This window comes from Mchenga conophoros, linkage group LG2 (genome assembly GCF_057382185.1).
Source record: "Mchenga conophoros isolate Kocher_MC1m ecotype Shallow Benthic linkage group LG2, M_conophoros_male_GT1.1, whole genome shotgun sequence".
Taxonomy (NCBI): domain Eukaryota; kingdom Metazoa; phylum Chordata; class Actinopteri; order Cichliformes; family Cichlidae; genus Mchenga; species Mchenga conophoros.
In genome coordinates, this window is record NC_140527.1 from 36,101,111 (window position 1) to 36,114,869 (window position 13,759).

The 13,759-nt window shown below is 40.6% G+C and overlaps 1 protein-coding gene across 3 annotated transcripts in view; it reads right to left on the reverse strand.

Annotated features, from left to right (window-relative positions):
* Positions 1 to 13,730, reverse strand: part of drp2 (dystrophin related protein 2) — a 180,991-nt gene extending 167,261 nt beyond the window's left edge. For 2 of the 3 annotated variants that reach the window (XM_085243843.1, XM_085243875.1), the window contains exon 1: positions 12,446 to 13,730. The gene's annotated coding sequence lies outside the window, so the exon portion shown is untranslated. The remainder of the gene's footprint in view (positions 1 to 12,445) is intronic. The other variant, XM_085243866.1, reaches the window with a different exon arrangement.
* Positions 13,731 to 13,759: the final 29 nt, after the last annotated feature.

Consider the following 13,759-nt stretch of genomic DNA (forward strand, 5'->3'; position numbering starts at 1 on the left):
AAAAAAAGGAAATTTCCCACAGCAATGACATGGCACAACTTGTTGGAGCCAAAGTTAAAGCCACTGATTTCAACTATGAGAGAGGGTACTGCAAGAAAAACACAAAAGATATGCAGCCTGCAGATGCATGCAGTACTTCCTACGGAAATTATGCCAACTGCTAGCATCATTGTGCAACTTTCATTATTACCTGAAATGTGGGCTGGTTATCAAAAAGCCACAGAGGAAGAACTGTATTAATGTAAAAGTGGTATATAATGTTATTTTGGTCCAGTTCTGCATGCATATTTATGTCCTTATGATGAATTCTTAGAACAACTTGTTCTCTAGTTCCACCATCAGGTCTAATATTTGAACAACCTCCAGTAAAACTAATAAAATCCCAGCTCACCACAGCTGTAGCCTGCTTATATTAGTACACCAGATTCTAATGGTAAACACGAACACTGTAACTTTTCTTCAAAGCAGTTTCTTTACGTTCTTCTTTTTTGCTTTATTATTGTTGAAAAATGTAATTTCAGTTGAACATAGAACTGAACATATGCAGTCGCTTAGGCCCAATATAGAACTGCGCTGTCTTTATATACCTGCCATCCCTTCCTGAAGCCTCACCCTGAAGACAGCCCATGTAATGATATCTGTCACTACAGGAGCGAGCACTCCAAATAAAAGCAGACAGAATTAATTGCAGCTCGCTGTAGTGACCTTTTCTGTTTGATAAATCATAAAGCCTAAGAGACTGCCATTAGTCTTATAGAGGGAAAATACGCAGGTTTGAGAAATGATCTCAAATTCTCAGGATCCAAAGCGGTATCGACCGGCCACATACAGAACACACCCACGCTTGCATGCAAAATTTGTAGTACCCTATCCTACTCACTTGAAATGGGATAGAGACACTGGTGCTTTATTGTCTGAGAAGAAGTCAAATTCCTGTTTCATCATTTAGTAAAGGGAAGCATTCCCAAGGCGCTCAATTAAACTTCAACAGCAGGAGCCACACTAGTCTCTGGACTGTGCATAATGTAGACAGTCATTAGGTTATTTTCTGATCCATTTTAAGAGGAAACCACATTTCATTGGCTTTTCGAGACAGAGGCTTTTGAACTTCCCGAACTCTTCCGACTTTTTCTTTTTTTTTTTTTAAATCTGTAGCTTTTAAATTAAAATTTCAAAAATGGGAGACGAGTCAGAGCCAAGACAACACTTTTAACTAATCAGGTAAGCACAGTTTTAGAGAAGAGTAATTATTTTCAAGGTGAAACGCGAGTTTAAAGAGTCAAGGGTGATTTCTGGGGGATTTCATCATGTACACAAAGTAGTTTTTGCTCTATTATCTATTACCTTCTGTACAATATGAATCTGTATTGTATAAAATCTGAGCAGCCGTGTCACTCCATCAAAGCTCAGCTCTGCACAGATTCATAGCACTGTCATTATATTCGAGTAGAACGTACACGCAATGTGTTTTTTTTCCTCCAAATGCACACACTGATCCATGATGAAGGAGCCGCCTTACAGCTGAGCGTGTCTGCATCGGCCTTTGGTGTCTTGAAAAAATGATTAATTATCTCAGCGGAGTGTTAGAATAAACATAAAAACTCGTGTTATTACATGTTCCTGGAATACAATAATAAACAAACAGGTGGAACTCAGCACAAAAACAGAAGGCTGTCTGCTGGTGGGGTGGAAGTGAAAAGACTACAAAAGAGAAAAGTATGGATTTTTGGGTTATGCAATCGTTTACCTCTTTAAGGGGAAATCTGCGCCGAGGTAATGTGAAAATAGGCTCAACTTGTACATGTAGCACACTGGTCATTTTAAACTGTATTCCCTGCCGAGGCTTTATCGATGACATCAACAGCTTTGACTTTTCATTTTGGGATTTATTTTGATTTTATTCTGAAGGGAAGGGGTATCATGATCACCTTTATTTCACTTTAACTCACCTGGATCTTCTTTTTCTTTGTTAAAGGCTGATTTTAAATAAATAAATCAGTCTCACGAGTTTCACGTGAACATTTCTGGGCTCGTTTTTTTCCCCCGTTACAACCAGGCCTCACTCTTTGAAAACCTTTACGACTAGCATAATTACAATTTGCACATTCTAAAAATGATTCCCTCAGTTTGTCCAGTTACACCATGCGGTTTGTCTTTCAGCCTCATTACGCTGATGAGTTTCCACCAGCAAATGAAAATGACGGTAAAGTTCTCAGATGCGTTGCTGCTCAATTTCCATTTCAGCAGTCAGAATGAACTAGTGATCACATTCGGCAGAATGCACTGCTTTACTGTGTGTGACTCACCTCTGCGTTAAATGCTCCTCATGACGCAGAGCAGACAACTAAGAAATCTTAGACATTTCATTTTAATGATATTTAAACATCAATGCAACACAATCAAATGAGCGATTCCTGCGTGTACTTGAGGAGACCCTGTAGCTGATTGAAAAGGAGAGAGCATCACTGATAAGGGGGGCTTGGCCCACATGATTAACAAAAGTCTTCAGCCACATTTTTATTTCTTTATATTTTGTTTCTAAAGAGCCAGACTTTCTGGTGCTTTTTTTTAAACGGTCTTAAGAAACAGGCTTTATGAAGGGTTTCAAAGCTTTTCTTTGGACAATGAATATTTTGCTACAGTCTTTGTACCTGACCATTTTCAGAGGAATGTGTTTTTCGTTTTGTTTAGCCACTTAACATCAATCTATAAATGATTCAAGCATAAAAAAGACACCGAACTCCAGGGCTGAACCAGTGCTGCATCTATACATACCTTAGCAAAGAAACTATTTTAAATTGTATCTGCAGGCACTTTGTAACTAGCAGCCTGTTGCAAAAACACATCATTTGTTCCCATGTTTTGAATCTGAATCTATTAAAGATATCAAAGATAACATATAAATATAGCATAAAATAGTATTGTTGCACCAACAAAGTGCTATTAGCCAAAAACTTTCCATGTTTCAGAATGATGTGCAGTGTCTCCTTAAAAATAAATACTGAGAAAAAAGTGTCAGGCCTGAAAAAGCATCTACGTAGATGAAAGGTATATTGAAACAGTCGTCATTTGAGTCTTCGCTAGAGTCAGTGGTGATGGGGATCTTTTCTAAATTGTTGAAATTATGAACAAAGAAAAGTATTGTCAGATGTCGATCTACCATCTGGAAAGATTCTTATTGCCAACAGCTTAATTTTTCAGCATGACGATGATCCCAATCGAAGAGCCAGTGCAGTAAAAGCATGCCTGCTACACTATCAGTCATGGACTGACCTCGCCAGAGCCCAGACTGTTGAAGCAGTGTGGGATCATCTTTACAGAGAATAGAACAAAAAGCAGCCAACATCCAAAGAAGAGCTTTGAATGTCCTTCAAGAAACCTGGAGCACTATTATTTAAAGACTACTTAAAGAAATTACAGTAAAGTTTGCCGAAGACAGTTCAGACTGTGTTAAAGAATAAAGGTGTTCATACCGAATATTCAATTTCAAGCTCAAGTTAACTGTAAAAAATAATTGCATTCTTTGCTTTATTTCCATGCATGTTTGCATATGTTACAGTAAATTGCTGCAGGTATTTCCAATTTTTCTTGAGAAATAAGAAGAAATGAAGGGCGACTCAAGACTTTTTGCACAGTAATTATGTGATGGAGGAGAGTAAAAATGTTGTCACAACAAAGTGATAAAAAAAACATTTAAACAGAGGTTTACTGAAAGAAATGAAGAAATATATTCCCTCTAATACTTATACAGATAAATATAAATTCACAGATTAAAACAAAATAAAATAAATGTCAAACCTTTTGAAGAAAAACGCCTCATAATGTTTAATTTCTTCAGACTGTGAGCTCATTCGGTATATTGAACATAAGCTACCTGAGAACAACACATAGAAAACATGCAGTGAAAAGACGGAGTGGAAGAACTGAATAAGAATCATCTCTAGCACTACGTTTTCCCTCCTTTTCACAGCCTGAAGGTTAGACTAAGGAGGGCGAACATCATGAGTCATTTCGAATGAGTTCACCACCTTGTGTATGGTAAAGAGGGTTTTCAAATTGCCATAAATATGCCATTATGTCTGCAAAATGACATGAAATGACTGTCACCCAGCTCAGTCAATCCTATTTCCTGAATCTAAAAATAAGGGATAAAAAAAAAAAAAAAAAATACCAGACCCGATTGAGGTGTAGGCCAGGGGCCTGTTTCACAAACAAACTACTCACATGCAAATTGCAAATGGCATCCAGTTTCACTGACAAATTGCAGATAAATCTGCCTCCAGTGCTGTTGCATGAGTCACAAGTATTATGTTTCTTTTGATGAGTGAAAAGTGCTAAAATTAACACAGGCAAAGATGATCTATTTCTGCAAGTCACAGTGTGCGTGTTTCAAATTTGATGTAGTGGCCGTCAGTGCCAGAATACCCAACACACACCCATAATGCATCCCCATTCATGTCCTCCGTGAATGTTCTGGAGTGAGCTGAGGGAAGCCAACATGGGTTGCAGAAGAGAATAAAGCCCAAAAGAGGGTCACACTGCCAAGCACCGATCAGAACATCAGAACTTGTCGGCTCCAATTAGAAGCGCATAAGCAGAATATGAAGTGTGACCAGACGAGCGGCGGCGCCACGTTACCCTAACCAGAGCTGACACAAGAGTGATCACTCCACCTGAGAATAAAATTTACTGGAAACTGTAAGGAAGCACATAAGTTATTTAACACAGCTTGGGAAAGAAGCTGCAAGTGGCGAAGCACACTCTGCAGCAGCCACAAGAAGTATGTTGCACTCAGTGCAGGAGCCATTAACTCCAATTAGAGGGTAGCAGCTGGAGGAGACTGCTGAAGTTATGTTATTGACCAGAGTGTCTACTACAGTCTGAAGATCCATCCTGAAGAGCCGTTATTTCAGTCTTTTTGAAAAAGATTAGATGGAGCTTTGCATTTAAATGATACACTTTAGCAGGAAAAGATCATTAAATCATTGGAGTTGTCGCTGGGCAACAAACAACAAACTCCTGCCCTGCACGCTGACAAATGCATATAAATGTTTTGCACATATTCAACTCTGTATATTTTATATATTTTATTATTATTATTATTATTATTTTATTTTATTTTTTTACTATTTAATTTGTAAAAATGTGTATACACACACACACACACACACACACACACACACACGTAGGAAAATATTTAGTATACACATCCAGAAATGCATACACTATTATATATTGTACATATATTTATTAGTTTCAGGTTGGCCATTCTTGTATTTTGCTCGTTTGTGTTGTTGTGTTTGCACATCTCTGTTGCTTGTGGGGCTCGCACACAAGAATTTCACTCGCATGTGCTGTGCCAGTGTGCCTGCACATGTGATGTGACAATAAAAAGTGATTTGATTTGATTTGATTTGATTTAAATAGCGGGATAACCAAAGCCAGCATCTCTGGTGGAAAGGCTGAAAAGATTAAGATGTCACCTTCGCATTTTGAACTCTCCCAAAACTGTTTAATTATCTTTTAACAATGTGGATTTTTCACTGTAAATTTACCATGAAATGTATTAAACGCAAGTCTGAAGCTAGTGAGCGAGGCGACTCTAAAGCTGTGCATTGAATAGAGATTCCCAGCATCCTCTCAATAATGATGCTGACACACAACACGACACACAGGCGGAATCTTTTTTGTAATATGACGTATTATTATTTGTTTCATTCACATATAACATTTTCTGACTATGCAAGCTTTGCTGTTTTTAATACTTTATTTCCTAGTCGGTCTGTCTGTGCGGAGCCTAAATCTTAAATTGCGTGCGCTTGTATAGTGTCTTTAAACCTCAACTAGGTCCTACAAGGCGCTTTACAGTTTGTTTTGCAGTCACCTATTCACAAACTCCTGCAAAAAACTCCTCACTACATAATTGAGCTCCTCATAAGAGATGACTCGGGGCTTCGGGTGTGCAAACTAGCTGTGCAGCTGAGAGAACTGCATCATTTATATCATGTCATACACTCAGTTCTGGCAGCTGTGCCACGCAGAGTGCCACTGGGAGCAACTTGGAAGCAACTTGGGGTTGTGTGTACCCAAGGGAATTTTGGCACAAGCCTGCATAGCAGACAGGCAGCCTCACCAGGTATCAGTGGACACCTATTGTAGAAGGAATTACCACAAGGGTAGTTCTGAGTATGTTTTCAGGGGTTTGTACCATCTGCCTGTGATATTTCCTGTGCAGTAGAGCTATAACCATGCAAGCTGCAGGCACAAAACATGTTTGCAGCTGACATCAAAATGCAACTGCAACATAAGATCTAGTTTAGTTTGCAGTAATTTGGTCGTAAAGTAAAATAACTGAAAATTATTTTTTGTATAATTTCCTTTAAAAAAAGAAGCTAATCCAGTTTCAAGGAAAAACACCACTACATAGCACATACTGTATATGCTAGAGTTAGAGTAACTAGATGTATCATCTGAGAACCACAGATGTCTGCATTCAATTTTGTGCCAATCCATCAAGCACATTTTACGATATCTCACAGGGTGTGTGACAAATTTAACCTGCAGTGTAACTGGATAATAAGTCAGAGATTCTCGATTCCAAATTTCATTCAATACATCCAGAATGTGTCAAGATATTTCAGACTATAACAAAGTGACTGACTTACACTGCTGCCCCTGCAGCCTTGCCACCAGGATGGCATAAACCAGAATACCACAGAGAGAAATTTATCAGCTCGCACAATATTGCACCTATGCAAATTGAAAAATCCGGCACAACATTCTCTGCAAATTAAATGAAGCAACTGGTCGGCCATTCCCTCCCTCACCCATCGTGCCATATTACAGATGACTTGCCACACGGGGCCTGGCTGTGAGCTGGCCCTCAAAGCAGCTCCAAGAGCAAGGCCTGCAGTGGCAGGCAGTAAATAACCAGCATAAACGTGTCATGGGAGACACCCCACAGACACCAACCCATTTAATGTTAATAGGAAAGCATCGGTTACCAGATTCTAAATAATAGCTCGCAGTCACCATGGCCAAGGATAGTTACCACAGGCGCAGGAATTTATGGAGTCAGCAAATTGCTTTTCTATCCCCATTCTTCCCCTATTTGTCCGTTTCGCCATCTCTCAGCGCAGGACGGGGATGATGGAGCAGTGCAGGGAGATGACGGGACTGCTGCAGCCTGCCTGACTGAGCACACCTGTCCTACGGCCACATAGCTCGGGATGATGATGCTCCTAGGTGTACAACAGCTATCATTCCGTCTGGGTCTCAGGAGAGACAGCCACTTGACAGGCTGCTGAGATATTTTTATTCCAGCAGGGCCTGAGGTGTTTCAGTGTGACTGCTGGCACTTTTATTTCTTGGACAAGAATTGTGTATACACACTGCTCAATTTGAATATGCTTGGCATTGTTATGTGAGCCCAATAAATGTCATTTTCAACTGTTTATTGAAGGTTTTAAAGACTGATGATGGATCTGTCTGTTATTTTGCAATTTTCTACCTAATTAAATGTCTGAAAAATAGAATTACACCTGTTTCTTTGTTTTTACTTTACAGTGTCACAAAAAAAGAAGCGATGTGGTGCCAATAGACTATTTTCAGTTCCTTTACTGTCAACAAATATCATACAAACATCAGAGGCAAAAACATGTCAGTCTGTCTCTTAATACTTTCTGACTTCTCCACCCTGTCTTTGGCATCCTGCTGTCTTTGAGATCTTAACACCTGCTGAAAATCCTTTTTTCTTACCTTGTTGCAGTGAGATTCAATACTTTGTGAAATCACTGTCAGATGCATTTAAGCAGCGTTCACATGTGCATATTGTGCTAAAACAAACGGTGGGTGTGCCCGACATTTAGGGGGTAACTTTGCCTCTGTCACAACAAGGATGGTTGCTCACCATAATAATCAACTTCTCCTTCATTTTGACAGTGAAGGACAAGGTTCAGTCACCCAAAAATTGATTGTGCGACAACCTCGACCTCTGAGCGTCCACTTTGAATCGCAAGGAGATAGCACAGGTCGCCCGGTAGGAGGAAACCTGTCTCCAATCGCAATCTGACTTGAACCGACGGCAGTCGCTCTCAGACAGGTTGACAAAGGTTTGCAAAATACTGACATGTAACATATCAAAGCAACAAACTGCAATCATTTCCAAGTCGGTCTGCACGGATTAGTACAACTTACCTGTGACATGTCTCTTTGCAATAGTAGACTCATGTATTCCAATTATTACATTATTACAAAAAGATGTCATGTAATTGCAAAATGACATCAAACTTATCACCATTTCATCGTCGCCTAGACGCACCAAAGTTACTTTGAAGGTTGCAGATCTGGTCTCCCCTTTTCAAGGAAACCAAGGCTGCAAATTCATTGCCCACAGTCACAGAAATTTTGGTCATGCTGTGGTATCCAACCACTAAGGAAGTTTAGCACGGCATTCAAAGTATTCAGTCAAAAACAATGATCAATGATTAATTAACTTAACACTCAATAGACAGGAGCCTGGCAACTGTTGCAAGTCTACGACTAAGACTCAGCTACACAGACAGTTATTGTTGTTAGGATCAGTTCAGTGTTGGATTTGCATTTTCATTGTAGGAATGTACTACAATTTCACTGCACTTAATTTTAACAGTGCTGTCAGCTAACAAAGCTGCCCTAAAGAAGAAGACGCAGAAGTGGCGATCAAGGTGCCACTTCTTACTGAGTATATTCGCCTTCTTCTTCTTCTATACTGTCACAGATGACATCTCGTCCAGTCAGATAGTCTCACATGTTCTCCGCATGCAAACGAAAACCTTAAACTGAAAAAAGAAGACACAAATCTAATTTACAAACTGCAAACTGAGTGGATTTTTGTTGTTTAGTCAAAGCTGTTTTTCATGCTGTGCAAGAAGGAGTAGTATGAAATGGTTTCATCTGACTGGAGGAAAATGAGCCCTTATGTCTGCAGCTATGGTATCTGTGTGCAGATTCCAATGGGATTACAGTACATTATTGCTAATTATACTTATGTAAAAATGAAAGGCAGCCCACATTAATGTCACTTTAAATACTGAAAAATTAAGTCACAAAAGTGCCATTGCTAAAGATATTCAGTCTGGCTGCATGGAAAACAAATCACTGAAGTCCTCATCTTGCCCACTGGAGAGCAAGGTGATATCAATAAGGTCAGAAATGTGGTCAGTGCTAATAAAATCACAAAAGCACTCTGTCCAATTCAACTCCACGAGGTACTATTGAGGTCTCAACCTGTAAATTCATCTCAATGTTCCTCTTTGTAGGAAGAAAATACGAGACCAGACTGATTATTCATGATCACAGCATCTGAATCTGACCTACAGTCCCTTGTTCATTGTAAACAAAGAAAAATCTTCTGGATAAGAATATGCAATGTCACTACAGCACTTGGTAGGTTGCTAATTCTTAACGCTCTGCTAGAGTTACTGGAGACCCGGGGCAGACTTTAACAGAGGATGACATTTTCAGATCACTCTCCTGAATTAAAAAAGGAGAGAGAATAAAAAACACGCCCGAGACAATCTTTAACACAGTTTGCTTCCTACATAACATTATAAATAATGCAATCCCGAAATGCATTCTTAGGATTCATGAGAGGAGATTTAAACAAACCATGAAAGGCATCAGCTTTCCACTTTGATTTTGGATTAACCTTGCACCCTCCCAAAACTGTGAAAAGTTGTACAAATCAGAAGGGAAAAATGCTAATTCCCAGCCAGGGTTGGTGTGCTACTGAGCATGGATGTATGGAAATAAAAGAATTTACAACCTTTTACAATTTATCCATCACATGCTGTTGAGAGTGTCAAACCTGGTGGTGGTCAGAGGGCCCGGTGGCGCCTGTGTCCGGCAGCCTCGCCTCTGTCAGTGCGCCCCAGGGCAGCTGTGGCTACAATGTAGCTTGCTATCGCCAGTGTGTGAATGTGTGTGTGAATGGGTGAATGACTGAATGTAGTGTAAAGCGCTTTGGGGTCCTATGGACTAGAAAAGCGCTATACAAATGCAGGCCATTTACCAAACCTGTTAATGTAGACTTCTAAAAAGGATAAAAGTCAAATGTCTCAAAAAATTCCCCAAAAGTAATGAAAATTGTTTCTGTTTGATGTCTAAAAACGAATGCATAAATGTTTCTAAACGCTACTAAAAGCATCCCAAATGGATTAACAACTGTAACAGTCGTGATTCACTGATTGAATAAGATAGCTTTCCAAGAGACTGTACAGCCAAGCGGTTGTAAATGTGGCCAAACCAATTGTTTGACATGAATTCAAATCCACATATTTGCATGCAACATGACGGCTGGTGTCAGGGAAGAGGTACTTCAGAAGTACTTCAGCTGACAGGGCTGCGAGTGCGTAGCAGACATAAAAGGTTGGGAACCCCAACCTTTACATTATCTGACACAGCGGCAGTGGCGCCGTCCTCTCCAGAATGAATAAATGACATTAAAACAGGAAGACGCTGAATGATTTCATCTATATTCCGCTGAAAACAGCTTGAGGGAGAGTGTGGAAAATGCATAACATGAAACATGACCAGCAGGCATGTAGAAGAAGAAAGGCGCTGAAAATAGAACACGCTCATAGTCCTTTTAGAGTCTTTCACAATTATAGCTCATCACTGCGTGGAGCCTTAAGAGTTCTGCCAAATCTGACTACAAAAGAGAAGCACACGATATGTGAGCTGCTAGGGCATATGCTACCATTATTAAACCCGCTACGTGGATTTATTTTTTAATATTACAGATGTTTTGCAGCTGTGCTCAAGATCAAAAGCTGTGCAATCCTGTCATCAAATCAAATTGGATTTCGGGAAAGAAAAAAAAAACATCTGATGGGCTTCTGATAGCCTTTGTGCTTGGAGGAAAATGCTCTTTCAGTGTAAGTACAGGAAGGTTACTGACCATAAAAATGCTCCAAGTGAATGCAGATTGATATAGCTGGAAGGTCCTGCAGAATGACAACATTAAAGCCATTTTAAGATGAAATTCCTCTTTGAGATGGGACGTCACTCCAAGCCCTTTTGGGAGAGAAATATTGTGCGGCTCTTTTTCTTTACCAGCAAAATAAACCATTTAAAGCTCAGAGAGACATTCAGTTTCAACCTGGACTGGGCCATGAATAAGAGTTACCGGGCTTTATGATCACAGATGAAAGGAAAGGAATGAAAGAAAATATCACCGGCCTTGTAAGAATGAGGGAGAGCAAGGCTTTTGATGTTGAAAACCAAGATTCTTTTTTTTATATTTAACTGATTCTTAGAATAGCCATCACAGCCAGAATGTGGACACAGGAGCAGTGATAATATGGCAGATTTTTGAGGCAATGTCAGTCAGTAATAATGCAGAATATCCATAAATGAAAACTAAAATTGAGGCCAAAATATGCCAAACGTGTCATAAAATCGAAAAAATAAACTTTAGCGTAGTTTGTGTTGACACCTGTCAGTCAGCTCGGGAGTAAGAGCGGGTTCAGATGTCATTTAGTTAGTGGGGATTTCATTTGGTTGACATTTGGGTTTAAATATAGGCTGCTGCTGCTGCTGCTGTCACGTCCACGGAAGCGCACAGGATTACCTTCCTCTCCTCCAAATATATTCCCTAAATTATCCCACACTGTGTTGCATTCTGGGGCCCTGAAAGGAGTCTCGGGGCTTAAGACGCACACCGTGTAATTGTAACCATAATTACTCGCGACATCCAGAGTTCAAATCCGGCTCAACACCTCAGCCTGCCATCACACGTCAGTCTCCACCCATACAAACTGATGAGGCAGAAAAGCCCTATAAATTTTTCTTTCTTTCTTTTTCCCTGCAGAAAGCGACACTCGAGAGGCAACTTGCAGGGGAAGAGGAGAGGGATCTGACAGGCTCTTTTCCTGTGAGCTCCACAAAACAAGCGCTGAGCGCACACTTAATCACTGTCTTTGAAATTACTTCCTTTCCTTCGCAGTTAATGAATTGATAAAAATGTGGTCTGTGCACAGCCTCATTCATTCATTCATTCATTCAAAAGAAGAAGAGGCGAGAAAAGTCGAAAGAACAGTAGAGGTTGCCTAAACGCCCGACACCTTTTGATCTGGCAGCTCCACCGGTCAGAAGAGCGCGTACACTGTGCATACACAGGTTGTAGCCCTGAAGCTCATCCGGCAAACCTCATCCATCACACAGATGTCTGGTTTTAAAAATACATCTGGCAGACTGCGACCAGGACGATGGCCAGTACTCAACTGCAGCAGCACAGCCAGTTTCCATCTCAACACGCACAAGAGTAACCCAAAGGCAATTTAAGAAGCCAGTTACTGTCAACACCGCGTTCCTCTGTTTGCTCTGAATGTGAGGGTAACCGGTTGAACACATTTCCTGCAGTAATCACTTAAGAAGAAGAAGAACCCTTGAACAACAATCTTACCTTTCTCTCCCTGGAGCGAGGATTTGGCTCAGCTTGGACTGACACGGCTCAGCTGCTGGCGAAGAAGACGCTGAAATAAATGAGCTACTCCGGTGGATGCAGCCGCGACATGAGCTGAAGAAAGTGAGGAGAGCAGCAGCGCAGAAGATTTGAAACGGCGGAGCAGCGCAGCGCTGTACCGGCGGCGGAGACTGTGCCTCTGACGCTGACATCAGAGGGCTGCTTTAAGGTGGCTCCGCTCGTTCACATCAGCGACACGGCACACGCGGGGAGGCTTCCAGGCGCCCGGTTTAACTATCGCAGTAAAGATTATAAGCTGCGAATAAAATGAAACTGTAATAGAAAACTTGCGTTGTTGGAGCTGAGGTGGGGGATCGGTGGGAGCTGAATGGGAGCCGTCCAAAGAGAGCTCAGGAAGTCATTTAGCTCAAGGTTGAGAGAGAGCGCGCACAGCTCCGCAACTCTTCATCATTTTACAGCAAACCCAAAACTTCAGTCAAGCCTGGAAGATGTGAAACAAAATTCCGACTTTCGGTTTTTCCTTCCAACCCAGTTCTGGGTTATGTCAGCCACAAAATATCAGCAAACAATGAGCATAAACCTTTCTGTTATAGGTCCATAAGTACGGAAAGGATGGCGCACTTCTAACATTAATGGAGAACTACTATGCTCATTTCCAGCCTTATATTTTATTCTTGGAAACCAACAGATTAGCTTTGCATGATCAACAGTTCAAAATAAACGCTAGTCACCCTTTAAACCAACTTTTCTCTGATTGGCTGCCCCTGTCAAACAGAAGATTTGAACAGCAGGTGGGCGGGGCTTCTGTAGTTGGAGTTTGCTGTGTGCCTGAGAGGGTCACAGTAAATATATCCCCACTTGGATGCCGGTTTAGCTCATTTGGTAGCGCAGGTGACCCATATGGCAAAGGCTAATTCGGACACCTGGTTTGAATTTACCTTGCTCGATCCTTTGCCCAGATTTTTTTATGTTATTGCAATAAAGGCCAAGAATCTACCTTAAAAAAGGGTATTCCTCTCTAAACATTCTGTAGAACAAACCATAGATAAACTTAGCATTTAGGGATTCTTTTCATATAAACTGACCTTATTATTCAAAACTTTGGCCATGTTTATATCAGTGTGTGGTCTGTAAAGGTACAAGAAAAAAATGAAAGAAAATATAAAGTACTGGAGAGCACAACACACTGCACCATGCACAGCACTCCAAGGATGCAACCACGGGGTTTGAGTCAGTGAGCTTTCATTTCCTCAACAAATGATGAAATTAATAATTTGTTGCATAACCAAGATA